This window comes from Oryctolagus cuniculus, chromosome 7 (assembly GCF_964237555.1).
Source record: "Oryctolagus cuniculus chromosome 7, mOryCun1.1, whole genome shotgun sequence".
NCBI classification, from domain to species: domain Eukaryota; kingdom Metazoa; phylum Chordata; class Mammalia; order Lagomorpha; family Leporidae; genus Oryctolagus; species Oryctolagus cuniculus.
The window spans coordinates 57,520,832-57,536,857 of record NC_091438.1 but is presented as its reverse complement, the minus strand read 5'-3'; the positions used below and the strand labels follow the sequence as shown (position 1 = coordinate 57,536,857).

The window sequence follows — 16,026 nt, the reverse complement described above, 5'->3', positions numbered from 1 at the left end:
CACTGGGACATCCCTGCCTGCCTGCTGGGCGCACTGTCCCTTAGGCTGGCAGGCTGTGCTGGGGACGCAGACTGCGGGGACAGCCAGAGGACTTGCTTAATGCTTCAAGCATTTCAGGCACCCCAGCCTGGGCTGTCTACGCCTGACATTGTGGTCAGAGCAGCCAGGTGGGCCCACTGCTCTGACCCATCTCCTGAGTCTGTGTTCGTTCATTCTCCTATACATTCCACAAATGTCTGAGTGCTGTTACCACGCTGACTACAAACCGGAGCCAGGCCAGCAGAGACTCCAAGTCGCTGCCTCCAGGAGCCTCTGGTCCAGGGGGGAAAGCATTTTCCAGTTCCCTCATTGCTTAGGCTCTCGCTCACCACACTCGCTGCAGGCAAATTCTGTTTTCTTGGCAATAACTTCAGATGGGGCACAGAGGAACATTCGAGAAACTGCCGATCCAGTGTCAACGAGAAACAGGATGCTGGGCTGAGCTCCACGTCCAGCAACACTGATGTTTGCTGCCGGCTGCACGCTCATTCCTGCTCCCCTCACCTGCAGCTTTGGGCGATTCTCTCCGCAGGGGCCCTGCCCTGGCCTCCTTAAAGGGGGGGGGGGCAGAAAACCTGCAAGACCCCTGTCCCCGTCCTCTCACCCCTCTTAGAACCCAGGACGTCATGCCCGGCCCTCCCCCACAGAGTCCATAAAACTTCCAGAGTCTTGGGATGACCCCCAACACACAGACCCCTGGCCCTTGATGGTGCCCCATTCCCGGGGAGATGGGACTAGGAGAGGGCGGCCTCTCTGGTGTTAGCCTCTTGCTCATCTCAGAGGGGTAAGCGAACAAAGCCTTCTCTTTTTGGCTTGTTTGGGCCTGTACTCTGCACTTAGCAGCCCACAGCTTTCTGTTCTTACTTAGCTGAGTTCCTGGATGGTTGTGTTTTTTAAGGGATAAGAGATCATTTGCACTGGGGCCAGCATTGTGGTGCAGCGGGTAAAGCCGCTGCCTGCAATGCAGGTACCCAGGTGGGTGCCATATGTCCTGGCGGCTTCACTTCTGATCCGGCTCCCTACGAATGGCTTGGGAAAAGCGGCTGAAGATGGCCCAAGTATCTGGGCCCGGTCATTCATGTGGGAGACCTGGACGAAGCTCCTGGCTTCTGGCTTCAGTCATTGTGGAGTGAACCAGTGGATAAAGATCTCTGTCTCTCTACCTTTCAAATAGATCTTAAAAAGAAAAAAAAAAAAAAAGACACACAGTGATCATTAGTCTCCATCTTCAAGGTGTAGTTTTGTGGGATGTTGCCAAACGGGGTGCTGTGGCCACGTTGTCACTTGACTGCTGGGGAGAGGCCACTCCCACAGTCCCTCAGCTTCCACTGCAGCTCCTCCTTCAAGTCCAGGGCCAAGGGCAGTTGCAGCCCTGTGCCGGCGAGCACAGCGTCCCCTGCCGGGCAGGAGAGAGAGGGGCCTGGTTGCTCCCTCGCGGCTGCGGTGTTGATTGCTCTTGCGCTCCCACCCAACCCCCAGCGTCTCCTCCCAGCTGCAGCAATTGCAAGCGCACACGGATGCACGGTCAGTAACCAGACTGCGCCCCGTGTCGCCGCAATGACGTAAGGCCTCGTTTCTGTCGTCACTCACTGCATGCCCTCCCTGAGCATTCTGCATCTCTGCACAAACCTGGCTGAGAGCTCCCCACGGCTTTGCCCGCCCCCCTCAGGGACTCTTCTGTCTACCTGTGGCGAGGGGGCACCGTGGTTATTAAGAGAAGGAGTCTCGAAGTTCAAGTCCAGCTCTGAAGGCCCCTAAGCCTCAGATCCTGCACTGTAAGGACGGGACTAAAAGGAGACCTCCTTCACCGAGTTGCTGTGGTTGTCTGTGTGCCCTTGAGCCCCAGTCTGCAGGAATTAAGGTCCCGGGCATAGAAGAGGCGGGCAGAGGTGAGCAAGCATACCAAAGTGAAAATGTGGGGGTGGGAGGGCACCCCCAGGGCGAGGCTTCTCTGAATTCTACAGGTGTGGATGGACCTGGGCTGCAGCCCTGCCCACTCCTCCTGGCCTCCCCGTGGCTGCCGGCCGCTTCCTCCGGGGCCCTCGTGGGCGTGCGCTCAGCAGAGTCAAGCTTTTTTAATTCTCGAAATAGCAAAGCGTATGCGGAGAGGAAGTCTACAAGTGGAAACAGCACAGTGAGTCCCAGACCCAGAGGAGAGAGGCTGTAAGTCAGATTGTAGTGTGTTGGGGCCCTGGAGGAAGGTCACTCTATGCTGCAGGAGCCGGTGATTCGCTTGGCCTGTTCCCCTTCAGGCCAGGGACCCAGCCACTTTGTCCCCAGAGCCTCCATCGGGCGCTGCCCTCAGCCCCAGCTGCTGAACTGACTCTCGGGCTTGTGCTCTTCTCGCAGACAGAGAGGCCCAGCTAAGGAACCAGTGTTCACACTTCCATCTATTTCAAATGGAGAGAGAATGACCCCACCCCTGGCCCACTCTCCAGATGCCTGCAAAGCTGGGGCTGGGCCAGGCCAGCGCTGAGAGACTGGAACTCCGTCAGGTCTCCCAGGTGGGTGGCCGGGACCCAAGTACCTCAGCCACCACCTGCTGCCTCCCAGGGTGCACACCAGCAGCTGCTGGAGACGGGGTAGAGCTGGGACTAGAACCCACGCCCTCTGATGTGGGATGTGGGTGCCTGAGTGGCGTCTTCACTGCTGTCCCGAATGCCCACCCAGGGTTTCCTTGTTTTGTTTGTTCCCTTTTGGAATTTACAGATAGCAGAGTTCCTGCATAACCTTCACCAGCTTGCTCTGATGTTAACCTCACACAGCGGAGCTACCTTTGTCAACATCAGGAAGTTAACATCGGGCGATTCCATGAGATAGAGTACAGATCAGCTTTTCCACCGATATCTTTTTCAGTTCCAGGATCCAACCCGGGATGCCACGTTGCATTTGGAGAGGTAATTATCATTTAGGATGCTCAGCTCCTCAGGTGTGTGTGGATTAGATGATAAATGACAGTAAAAGGGCTTTGTAAGAGCCCTGAAGAGCTGAGTAAATACCACCAGCTGCTCATTCCTCATTGTTCTTCAGGTTAATGGGGAAATGTAAGGGCACTTATCTCACCACGCTGCAGGGTGCTAGTAGATTACAATGTCATTAGAACTACTTTCAAATAATGGTTGTTGGGGCCGGCGCTGTGGCGCAGTGGGAAAAGCTGCTGCCTGCAGTGCCGGCATCCCCATATAGGCGCTGGTTTGAGTTCCAGCTGCTCCAATTCTGATCCAGCTCTCTGCTAAGGCCTAGGGAAGGCAGTGGAAGATGGTCCAAGTCCTTGGGCCCCTGCACTTGCAAGGGAGACCCGGAAGAAGCTCCTGGCTTTGGATTGGTGCAGTTCCAGTTGTTGCAGCCATCTAGGGAGTGAACCAGTGGATGGAGGACCTCTGTCTCTGCCTCTGCCTCTCAAATAAGTAAATAAATTAAAAAAAATAGTTGTAGAGCTGCAGTTGGCAAAGCTGGCACTCCAAAAGGAGAGTTGGCTGGAATCCCAGCTGTTCTGCCTCCAATCCAGCTCCCTGCTAATGTGCCCGGGAAGGCAGCAGAGGATGGCCCAAATGTTTGGGCTGCTACCACCCACATGGGAGACTGGATGGAGCTCCAGGCTCCTGGATTGAGTCTGGACCAGCCGCAGCTGTTGTGGCCAGTGAACCAACGGATGGAAGATATCTCTCTCATGTGAACTTTTGCTACCTCTGCCTTTCAACTAAGTAAATAAATACATTTTTATGCTTATCTCATCAGTGAGACAGCAAAGTCAACTGCGTGCTCAGTGAGATACTTCCGGTCCTCCCGAGTCAGGGTTGCCCCATCAGAGTTTACCACACAGCGCCCCGGAGCTGCAGCCGCTGGGAACTTCATTTTCTTCTCTGCTCCCTGACCCTCTCCTGCGGAGACAGGCATCTAGAAAATGCTCTAGAAAATAGGTTTGAGTGCATGCATGAAGGCAAATCCTGTCTGTTGCTGCATTCAGAACACTTTTGTTTTCTTTTAAGTTCTTGTTCGTTGTCTTCCTCTTCTGGAAGATCAGATCAATGGAACAGGCAGCAGTGTTACGAATTGTTGATGCCTAGAACCTTGCTGAGTACTGGCCCACGCTGTCAGTAGCACTGTTGATGGATTTGTGGGAAAGCAGGCTTCCTCCTGGGCCACTATCGCCCTGGCCTTTCGAGACACCACTCCATGTTTCTCCGGTGCTGATCTGGTGCAGACCAACGGAAGCCCTGCGAGGTGGGTGAGCGGGCGAAGGCCGGGAGCTTGGCTTCCGGAGTGACACATTCACCTGCTGCCGGTAGATGTCAGGAATGCTGTCTCCAAGTGCGCTGCCAGAGACGCTGGCGGCTGGTCAGGGGCCTGTGTGCTCCACATTCAGCAGCTCTGTGGGATCACGATCTGAGCCTGCTGTGCATCTGCGTTCCATGTCATTCTCCTGTCTTCCACCAGAGGGCAGCTCTTGGAGAAACAGAAAAGAAAACCTGCCTTAATAATCATTAGCTTCATTTTCTTAGGATACCAGTGTCTCTTGTCAGAGCTCTTGTTTTTTGTTTTTTGTTTTTGTTTTTTGTTTTTTGTTTTTTGGACAGGCAGAGTGTACAGTGAGAGAGAGAGAGAGAAACAGAGAGAAAGGTCTTCATTTGCCATTGGTTCACCCTCCAATGGCCGCCGCTGCGGCCGGCACACCACAGCCGTGCACCGCGCTGATCCGAAGGCAGGAGCCAGGTACTTCTCCTGGTCTCCCATGGGGTGCAGGGCCCAAGCACTTGGGCCATCCTCCACTGCCTTCCCGGGCCACAGCAGAGAGCTGGCCTGGAAGAGGGGCAACCGGGACAGAATCCGGCGCCCCGACTGGGACTAGAACCTGGTGTGCCGGCACCGCAAGGTGGAGGATTAGCCTGGTGAGCCGTGGCGCTGGCCTAGAGCTCTTCTGTTGCAAACCTATGCCCTTCTCCCATTATTAGTGGCAACATAACCATCACAGTCATGTTAGGAAAGCTGGAATGTAGGGGAAAATGTTGTCATCTCAACACAGGTATGCTTGCAAATCAGTGTGGTGTGTATTTCTTTCCACTTTTCCCTGAGAGTAGATGACATGCACTGATCTAACTAGTTGGTGTTCTGCTTTTTTTCTTCTTTTTTATTTTATTTATTTTTTAAATTTATTTGACAGGTAGAGTTACAGACAGTGAAAGAGAGAGAGACAGAAAGATCTTCCATCCGTTGGTTCACTCTCCAAATAGCCTCAATGGCCAGTGCTGCACCGATCCGAAGCCAGGAGCCAGGTGCTTCTTCCTGGTCTCCCATGTGTGTGCAGGGGCCCAAGCACTCGGGCCATCCTCCACTGCACTCCCAGGCCACAGCAGAGATCTGGACTGGAAGAGGAGCAATCGGGACTAGAATCAGCGCCCATATGGGATGCCAGCGCCCCAAGTGGAGGATTAACCAAGTGAGCTGCAGTGCTGGCCAGGCCCCTCCCTCCTGTCCCAGTTGCTCCTCTTCCAGTCCAGCTCTCTGCTGTGGCCCAGGAAGGCAGTGGAGGATGGCCCAAGTGCTTGGGCCCCTGCACCTGCATGGGAGACCAGGAGGAAGCACTTGGCTCCTGGCTTCTGATCAGCGCAGCGCACCGGCTGTAGCGGCCACTTGGGGGGTGAACCAATGGAAAAAGGAAGACCTTTCTCTCTGTCTCTCTCTTTGTCTGTCTAACTCTGCCTGTCAAAAAGAAAAAGCAAGGTGGGAGGATGTTGTTGTGGCATAACTGGTTAAGCTGCGGGCGCAATGCCAGCATCTCATATGGGCTCCAGTTCGAGTCCAGGCTGCTTCACTTATGATCCAGCTCCCTGCTAACGGCCTGGGAAAGCAGCAGAGGACAGTCCAAGTGTTGGGGCCCCTGCACCCATGTGGGAGACCTGGAGGAAGCTCCTGGCTCCTGGCCTCTCCCTGGCCCAGCCCTGGCCGTTGTAGCTATTTGGGGAGTGAACCAGTGGATGGAAGATCTCTCTCTCTCTCGGTCTCTCCTTCTTTCTCTGCAACTCTGCCTTTCAAATAATTAAAACAAGTATTTTTAAAAAAATTTTTAAATTTAAAAAAAATTAAGAAAAGCCTAAAAGTTGAAATCACCCAAATGTCCATCAACCGACGACTGGATGTCCAAACTGTGCGACTTCCACACGGAGGAATACCTCTCAGCAATTAAAAGCGATGCCGTGCGGATAAATGCAACACAGATGGATCCTAAAACATTGTGTGCCAAGGAGCCAGGCACACGGAAGGCAACCCTGAGCTGTGTCTATCAACAGCCCTTCTGACTCCAGGTGTGTGGGGTTTCCCACACCAACCAGCGGCTCTCCGATCAATACAGGGCACCAACAGTTCAGTTCAGTTCTGCCACTTACTACCGGACACATGGTCAGGCCCCTGGGTTTAAAGGCTCGGTCCCCCGAAACTGCCCTCACATCACATGCCATCTGCAAGTCCTAAGTTGCCACCTGAACTTCTGACCGATCGGCTATAAATTGGGGTTTCCAGGACCCTTTGCTCAAGCTTTGTAATTTGCTAAATAGTTCACAGGACTCAGGGAAGCACATTTGGTTTATCAGAAAGGACGCAGCTCGGGAGCCAGGTGGAAGCGATGCACAAGGCACGGTGTGGGGGAGGGCACGGAGCTTCCCCACTCTCCAGGCCCCTCCCGGCACTGCCACGTGCTCCCCACTCGGATGCTCTCTTGTTCAGGGGTTTTTATGAAGCTTTCAACATATAGGCGAGATGGACTAAAGTCATTTTGCAGGGGTGAGCGTGTGGTACTGTGGGTTAAGCCACTGCTTGGCGCACTCACATCCCATATCAGATGGCTGGTCCCAGCCCTGGCTGCTTCACTGCCAACCCAGCTTCCTGCTAATGCATCCTGGAGAGCAGCAGGGGATGGCCCAAGTACTTGGGCCCCTGCCACCCACATGAGGGACTCAGAGGGAGTTCAGGCCTCCTGGCTTCTGCCAGCATTTGAAGAGTGAAGCAGTAGAACGAAGATATCTCTCACTCTTTCCCTCTCCCCCCTCTCTGGCTTTCAAGTAAAATAAACAAACACGGCTCAAAATAAATAATTGGCCATTGGTGGTTGAACTCAACTGCCAGTCCCTTTTCCTTCCCCACGATTGCTCCTTGGTCTTCCTGGAGATCGGGTCCCATCCTGAAGCTCTCTAGAGACCCCCAGCCACAAGTCTTCTCATGAACATGCAAAAAGGCCTCAGCCCTCCGGGGATTCTTGGGGCTATAGGAGCTGTGTGCCAGGAACCTGCGACAAAGACAAATTTATATTTCCTATTACACCAAAGCCACAAACTGTGGTCCCATTTATTCCCTTTCGGGAAAGGTAAAACTACGGAGGTAGAAATGAGATTGGCAGGGGCCAGCACTGTGGCACAGTAGATAAGGCTGCCATGCCAGCATCCCATCTGAGCACTAGTGTGAATTCCAGATGCTCCAGTTCTGATCCTGCTTCCTGCTAATACACCTGGGAAAGCAGCAGGAGATGACCCAAGTGCTTGGACCCTGGCCGCCCACGTGGGAGACCTGGGTGGAGCTCCTGGAACCTGGCCCAGCCCCAGCTGTTGTGGCCATTTGGGGAGTGAACCAGCAGATGAAAGCTCTCTGTCTCTCCCTCTCTGTAACTCTGCCTTTCAAATAAATAAGTGTTTAAAAAATCAGATCAGTGGATGCCAGAGGTTGTGGGTGAGGAAAGGGGTTGACTGCAGAGTGAGGACTATTTTTGCTGTGAAAAATACACACAGAATCATCTATCTGTTCACTCCCCAAATGCCTGCAACAGCTGGGGCTGGGCCAGCCTGAAGCCAGAAGCCCAGAACTCCAGCCAGGTCTCCCATGTGGGTGGGAGGGACCCAAGTACTTGGGCACATTAGCGGGAAACAGGATTGGAAGTGGAATAGTTGGGACTTGGACCAGCACTCTGCTGTGATGAAAGTATCCCAAGCAGAATTTTAACACGGTGTCCCATAATGCCTGCTCCAAACTTGACTTTTAAGAAAGGGAGCAGACTTTAACAAATAAGACTTCAAATAGATGCTAGTTCCATCCTTCATCTTTTGTAACACCTCTGTCCCCAATGGAGATGATCCATTTATTTTTGGTTGCTGCAAGGGAATGAAATAGGAATTCCATCAATAACCACTTGACAGGATTTCCATGCCAGCGTCCACTGTCCACATGAGGCACCACTGGAACAGGGCTCCGCAGAACCTTCCAGGCGTCTTTGGTGAGCACTCTTCTGTCTAGCCACGGATTCCGATGGAGGCTTCCCTTTGGGCCTCCCTGGTCTGCATGCTCCGTGTCGAGGCCCCCCTTGGGCTTCTCATCAGCAGCCACACTGCCCCTCCTCACTACCTTCCTCTTGCTGCTCCTCTGCTTGCTGTTCTCTTGCTACAAGTCGATAATGGACGCCTGTGCCAATAAAGAAATAGATGCCAACGATAACCAGGATCATACCACAGGCACAGTACATGTATCTGTAATCTCCATAGATGTCATTGAGACGACCTGCAGTTGTTAAAAAAAAAAAAGTTACGCAGGTAAAAATAAACAAGGGTACCTTTTCCCAAAGAAAGCTTCAGGATCCACTCAGGAAGAGCTCAATCCGGTCTGCAAAGAGACCACAACTAACCTTTACCTGATCAGGGCAAGTGCTTGCCACAGGGCTTGCCACCAGGGACACCCACATCCCAAATAGGAGCATCTCTTTGTGTCCTGCCTACCATGTTTCCATTCCAGCAGCAGATACTGAAGTCCCTGCCACCCACATGGGAGGCCCAGATAGAGTTCTGGGCTCCTGGCTTCAGCCTGGCCCAGCCCTAGCCATTGTGGTCCTTTGGGATTGAACTCTGTGCCTTTTACATACAATGAAAATTTAAAAATTATCTGCTCTTCTGTTCATAATGTCTCACTGATTTTTGATGACCTTGCATATTCTGTTTTCAGTGACTTGAAAGTAATCTAATCTTGGAAAACGTGAATTGGGAAAGACCTAGAGATCACCTAGAATCAGTTGTCTCAATCCAAAGTGGAAAAAAATAATTATTTCTTTTATAACATTTTATTTACTTACTTGAAAATCAGAGTTACAAAAAGTGAGAAAGAGAGAGAGAGACAGATAGAGATCTTTGGTCATCGGTTCACTCCCCAAATGGCTGTAATGGCTAGGGTGGGGCCAGGCTGAAGCCAGGAGCCTGGAGCCTCTTTCAGGTCTCCCAGTTGGGTGCAGAGACCCAAGGACCTGGTCTGTCCTCTGCTGTTTTCCCAGGCCCGTTAAGTTCTGCCTTTGCGTCACCTGGGCCTTTTTCTGCACCAGACTCTCCAGCTGCCTGAAGGCATTCTTTACACCTAGCTTCCCCTGCCTTGGTGGGTTGGGTCCCTTTGGTTGCATCAGGGCTCCAGCTACACAGCAATTTAGTAGGGAACCCCCAGTAATCAGGAAGCTTCCTCTATAGTCAAATATATCAAAGAGAGCCTGGTTGGGGGGGGGGGGGAGGAAGAATAGTGCAGCTAGGAGCACAGGGCTGTCTGCCACGGCCAGTCCCCCGGCTAATGGTCGCCTCCTGTAGGGATACTTGCCAATCATGGTCAGAGCTGGACTCAAGCTGAAGACAAGCCCAGGACCTGGGAGGGAGAGAAGAAAACCGCATTCTGTGATAAAAGTCAGAACCATATTTATCATTAACTAACCAGACACAGAAACGGAAGAGAAAGATGGCAAAATCATCATTACAACAGAGGTTATTACAACTAGATCACTGGGACTGGCGCTGTGGCGTAGCGGGTTAGGCCGTCGTCTGCAGTGCTGGCATTCCATAGGGCGCCGGTTCAAGTCCCAGCTGCTCCACTTCTGATCAAGCTCTCTGCAATGGCCTGGGAAAGTAGTACAAGATGGCCCAAGTCCTTGGGCTCCTGCACCTGCATGGGAAACCAGGAAGAAGCTCCTGGCTCCTGGCTTCAGATCAGCGCAGCTCTGGCCGTTGTGGCCAACTGGAGAGTAAACCAGTGGATGGAAGACCTCTCTCTCAAACTAGATCATTAGGTGCCCTGTTATCAAATAAATACAAATATAAGACTCTTTACATAACTAATTCTAGATTTACAATATAACATTGAAATAATTCTTTTCACTTTAATAACTAGAATAATAATAAATGTAGGATTCTGTATTTAGTTTTCATAATATAACTTTTCTGAGGAACAGGGAATTGGAAAGGTAAAATTTTAGAAATTCAGAAAAGAAGTGAGCAAGTGAACGTTTTTTGGCAGTAAAACACAACATTGTCAAAGGTGCCATTATCACCCCAGTAAATCCAATAATTTAATGTAATTTCTATGAGAAGGTCAATGTAACTTATTTTTCAAATGTGGTAAAATACATATAAAATAAAAGAATAAATGCATTAGAAGTATTTTAAAAGGATAAATAATTGGGAACAACCCTAGCAGATACAAAAATGCATTGTAGAGCTCTAATAACTAGAGTAGTATGGCATTTATTCAAGAACAGAAAAATGATCCATGAAAGTGGATAGAAAATCCAAGGACAGAGCCAGAAGACATTACAGGAAAGAATGATTTGTCAGTGAATGAGTCTGGGCCAGGTAATTATCTGAACAAGTCCCCAGTGGTCTCCCATTCTGGCTCCCCCAGCGGGTCAACCAGATGAGGACTTCCCAGTTCAGTGTCTGCTGACTGCCTGCCACAGCTCCTCACCTTGGACCAGGAAACCCCTGTGATGCGGCCTCGACCCAGCCCTGTGCTCTCGGCTACGTCTGTTCTCACGTGTGCTTAGCAGGACTCTGCTTAGGGCCTGCACAGAGCCTGTTCCCCCCGTTCTTCACAGAGGCCACTCTGTATTACCATTCACACCCCAGCTCAAAGCAACACCTCAGGAACTATAAAGGACTTCACCATGAAAATTCACTTTGAAGATTTTTTAAAATAATTGCAAATATATAAAAATAAAGGTATTCTATCAGTTGGCTCACTCCCCAAATGGCTGCAACAGCCAGTGCTGGGCTAGCCCAAAGCCAGGAGCCTGGAACTCCAATGGAGTCTCCATGTGGATGCAGGGGCCCAATTACCTGGGTCAACTGCTGCTGCTTTCCCAGGCACGTTAGCAGGAGCTGGGCTGGACATGGAGCAGCTGGGACTTGAACTGGTGTGCAAATGGGATGCTGGCATTGCAGGCAGCGGCTTTAACCTACTGCACAATGCCAGCCTGTTTTAAGTTTTTGCACAGCATTTATCACTACCTGTGGCAAGAACATTAATATTCCCAAGCAGACTCAATTCTCAGAGACAAAGAAGAGTATCAGAAAACTTACTGCCTGTGTGCAATACATAATGGAAAAGCCTTGTGCTCAATCCAGGCAGTGACCATACGAGGCACTTTTAGGAACTTAACACGTTTTTCTTTCTAGAAATTCTCCTTAGAAAGAACTGTCGAGAAAATTGTTCTAAAACTGAACGCGGGGCCAGCGCTGTGGCCCAGTGGGTTAAAGCCCTGGCCTGAGGCGCCTGCATCCCATGTGGGTGCCGGTTCTAGTCCTGGCTGCTCCTCTTCCAATCTGGCTCTCTGCTGTGGCCTGGGGTAGGGATGGAGAATGGCCCAGGTCCTTGGGCCCCTGCACCCGTGTGGGAGGCCTGGAAGAAGCTCCTGGCTCCTGGCTTCGGATTGGTGCAGCTCCAGCCATTGTGGCCATCTGGGGAGTGAACCAGCGATGGAAAACCTCTCTGTCTCTACCTCTCTCTGGAACTCTTTCAAATGTATAAAATAAATCTTTAAATAATAATAATAAAACCCAATGCACAGAAGCTCACGCCCCATTTCTTTCCCTTTCCTCCTTGACATAAAACGTAGTCAGCCTCCAGCTAGTTAAGCCTAATAAAAAGATGCCCAGGTGACGCCAGATAGCTAATGTACACACAAGATGGCCAAATTGTTACTAGGGAAAAAAGAGTGAAACTGCTAAATACTTCCTATTCTAGAAGCACTTAGCACCTTGCCTTCAGTTCCAAAGTCACCATTTTAATCATTTCACTTCCACAGCAGTGGTTGCCTGGCGAGTACTCTTAGTGGTACCCCAAAATGGGTAGCGGCAGTGCTGTCTGCAAGTTTCCATGGTTGCCCCCAACTCTTGGGACAGCCTTCAGGAACTTAAAACTTCCTACTCTCAAAACAGGACCAAATCAGGCTGGTTTTCTAAAAGAATTCAAGGTCGTATCTTTCTACCAAAGCTCACCCTTTTCCTCTAAGGACTTACTAGTTGGGGGGCCAGAGTTGGGGCATAGAGGATTAAGAGGCTGCCTGGGACTCTGGAATCCCCCACTGGAGCTCCCAGTTCGAGTCCCAGTTGCTCAGCTTCCAATCCAGCTCCCTGGTAATGGGAAGGCAACAGAAGATGACCCAAGTGCTTGGACCTGTGACACCCACGGGGGAGACCAGAATGGAGTTCCTGGCTCCGGGATTCAGCCTGGACCAGCCCTGGCCATGGTAACCATTTGCAGAGTGAATTAGAGGATGGAAGATCTCTCTCTCTCTCTCTCTCTTCTTCCCTCCCTCACTCCCTCACTCCCCCCCTTCTCTCTCTCTGCATGTCACTCTGCCTTTCAAATAAATAAATAAATAATTTTAAAAAGACTAATCCACTTAAAATTACTTAAAAAAAAAAGCCAAGAACATACTAGTAGGTATATTGCTAATTCATTCCTGTGGGTGGCTTTATACTCCCAGACCAAAGGGTCTAACCGGTTGCTAGGAAAAAGGTTTCCTAGTTTAGGACTGCATCACACAAAGTGTTAGTTCAAGCTGTGTGTGGAGTGATTTTTAATTGCTGCAGTCACAGGTCATTAAGGCAACATCAGAAAGCAGGGGTGTTTCCAACACTAGACAAGCCCTACTCACCAGCTGGTAGAACCAAGTGATGTCACTAAATTCCTTCTTATGAAAACCTAGCCCAAGTAATCTGGTAGCTTGACTTTACAGTTTAATTCTTTCTATTTTGATGGCAGTGAAAAAGAACTGAAGGTTGTAACTTCTTTGTCCTTCCCCACCAAAGAAAAAATCAGCATCTGATTTACTCATGAGGGTTAGAATAAGGGAGGAAAAACAAGTTTTCCTTGTATGACAATCATCCTTTTAAATTGTTTTTGGGGCCAGTGCTGTGGCATTGTGGCATAGCAGGTAAAACCACAGCCTGCGGGTTGGCATCCCATATAGGCGAGACCTGGATGCTCCACTTCCAGAATGGAAGGTGGTCCAAGTGCTTGACCCCTCCATCCATGTGGGCCACCCAGATGAAGCTCCTGGCTTTGACCTGGCCCACCCTGGATGTTGTGGCCATTTGGGGAGTGAACCAGTGGATGAAAGATTCTCTCTCTCTCTCTCTCTTTCTCCCCCCGCCCCCCCCCCACCGTGTGTGTGTGCGTGTGTGTCTCCCTCTCTCTCTTTCTAACTCTGCCTCTCAAAATAAATAAATAAATAAATATTTTTTAAAAAATCACATTCCTGCCTGAGGCTAGCGTTGTGACCTAGCAGGTAAAGCCTGCAGTGCTGGCATCTCATATGGGCACCAGCTGCTCCACTTCCGATCCAGCTCTCTGCAATGGCCTGGGAAAGCAGTAGAAGATGGCCCAAGCTGCACCCATGTGGGAGACCCAGAGGAGGCTCCTGGCTCCTGGCTTGCTTCGGATTGGCGAAGCTCCAGCTGGTCAATTGGGGAGTGAACCAGTGGATGCAAGACCTCTCTCTCTCTCTGCCTCTCCTTTTCTCTCTATGTAACTCTTTCAAATAAATAAATAAATCTTAAATAAAATCACATTCCTTTGAAAATTATTTTTATACTGGAGTGGCTGGCAAACTTGGACACAGAAAACATCGAGCATCACATCTGGATGAAACACTACAGAAACAACAGCTGTCTGCATCTGACATCAGCAGCCAGGGCATGCTGGCAGCAGGGACAGGGCTCACCAAGACACGGGCATTCACGCTTTTTGACAGGACCAAAACATCCAGTAACAGAGCAAACTCTCCGAAATAGCAAAGAAAATGCTGTCCATGCAAAGGCTATTTTTTTTTGACAGAGTGGACAGAGAGAGAGACAGAGAGAAAGGTCTTCCATTGCCGTTGGTTCACCCTCCAATGGCCGCCGTGGCCGGCGCGCTGCGGCCAGCGCACCGCGCTGATCCGAAGCCAGGAGCCAGGTGCTTCTCCTGGTCTCTCATGTGGGTGCAGGGCCCAAGGACTTGGGCCATCCTCCACTGCACTCCCTGGCCACAGCAGAGAGCTGGCCTGGAAGAGGGGCAACCGGAAAAGAATCCGGCGCCCCGACCGGGACTAGAACCTGGTGTGCCGGCGCTGCAAGGCGGAGGATTAGCCTGTTGAGCTGCGGCGCCGGCTGCAAAGGCTAATTTTTTTTAAGATTTACTTATTTATTTGAAAGTCAGAGTTACACAGAAAGAGAAGGAGAGGCAGAGAGAGAGAGAGAGGTCTTCCCTCCTTGGTTTACTCCTCAGTTGGCCACAATGGCCAGAGCTGTGCTGATTTGAAGCCAGCAGCTACTTCCGGGTCTCCCACACGGGTTCAGGGGCCCAAGGACTTGGACCTTCTTCTATTGCTTTCCCAGGCCATAACAGGGAGCTGGATCCAAAGTGGAGAAACTGAAACTTGAACTGGTGCCCATATGGGATGCCGCTACTGCAGGCGGCAGCTTTACTCGCTTAGCCACAGCGTCAGCCTTGCAAAGGCTAATTTTTAACCCCACAAAACGTCTCAATTCTGACACTTCCCCCACACAACTGGTTAAGAAAACACAGTACCGGCCGGCGCTGTGGCTCACTAGGCTAATCCTCCGCCTAGCGGCGCCGGCACACCGGGTTCTAGTCCCGGTCGGGGCACCGGATTCTGTCCCGGTTGCCCCTCTTCCAGGCCAGCCCTCTGCTGTGGCCAGGGAGTGCAGTGGAGGATGGCCCAGGTGCTTGGGCCCTGCACCCCATGGGAGACCAGGAAAAGCACCTGGCTCCTGGCTCCTGCCATCGGATCAGCGCTGTGCGCTGGCCGCAGCGCGCTGGCCGCGGCGGCCATTGGAGGGTGAACCAACGGCAAAAGGAAGACCTTTCTCTCTCTCTCTCTCTCTCTCACTGTCCACTCTGCCTGTCAAAAAAAAAAGAAAAGAAAAGAAAAGAAAACACAGTACCATGTTCAGCACGTGGGCGTCCTGCCTACCTTGAGGGGCCCTCTCTGCCTACCCCTCCAGGGCAACCATGAAGTCAGCAAGCCAGGAGAGGGGGAACCCCCTGCCCCCAGTTTTCAACAACAGCTGCTGCTGCTTCCATTTAAGGCCCGGATGGAGAGAGCTCAGACCCCCTCCTCCACTTTGAGCATGGCCTACTTGCAGGTGTCACAGTGGAGAGAAGGTGATCAAAGGCACTGGGGCGGCCAACAGCCCCTAGCAGGTGCGCTCCGGGTAGGCAGCCTCGACAGCTCCCCAGCAGAGCTCCAACTCCAGGGAGAACCTGCTGCCTCCAGATGAGACCCTGGAACCGAGTTAGCTCCATGCCAAGAAAGAACCTCCATCACTGCTTCTCCGGTCCCTAGGGTTCTGCTTCCAATCGCACAACAAACGCCGTCAAGGAGACCGGGTGCAGCAACACAGCCCTCCAGCGATCACGCGATCTGTTAACACTGTCTGCGGGGGATCTTCACTGTGTATTTTTTTTTTTTTTTTTTTGACAGGCAGAGTGGACAGTGAGAGAGAGAGACAGAGAGAAAGGTCTTCCTTTGCCGTTGGTTCACCCTCCAATGGCCGCCGCGGCCGGCGCGCTGCGGCCGGCGCACCGCGCTGATCCGATGGCAGGAGCCAGGAGCCAGGTGCTTTTCCTGGTCTCCCATGGGGTGCAGGACCCAAGCACCTGGGCCATCCTCCACTGCACTCCCTGGCCACAGCAGAG

At 51.5% G+C, this 16,026-nt stretch overlaps 1 long non-coding RNA gene across 1 annotated transcript; it reads right to left on the bottom strand.

Annotated features, from left to right (window-relative positions):
- Positions 1 to 2,411: 2,411 nt before the first annotated feature.
- On the bottom strand, positions 2,412 to 15,605 carry LOC138850576 (uncharacterized). Its single transcript, XR_011390520.1, has 4 exons — positions 15,468 to 15,605; positions 9,649 to 9,693; positions 7,153 to 8,577; positions 2,412 to 4,485 (listed from the first exon to the last, which is right to left on the bottom strand). It is a non-coding gene; the product is annotated as an uncharacterized lncRNA (long non-coding RNA).
- Between the last annotated feature and the right edge of the window lie 421 nt (positions 15,606 to 16,026).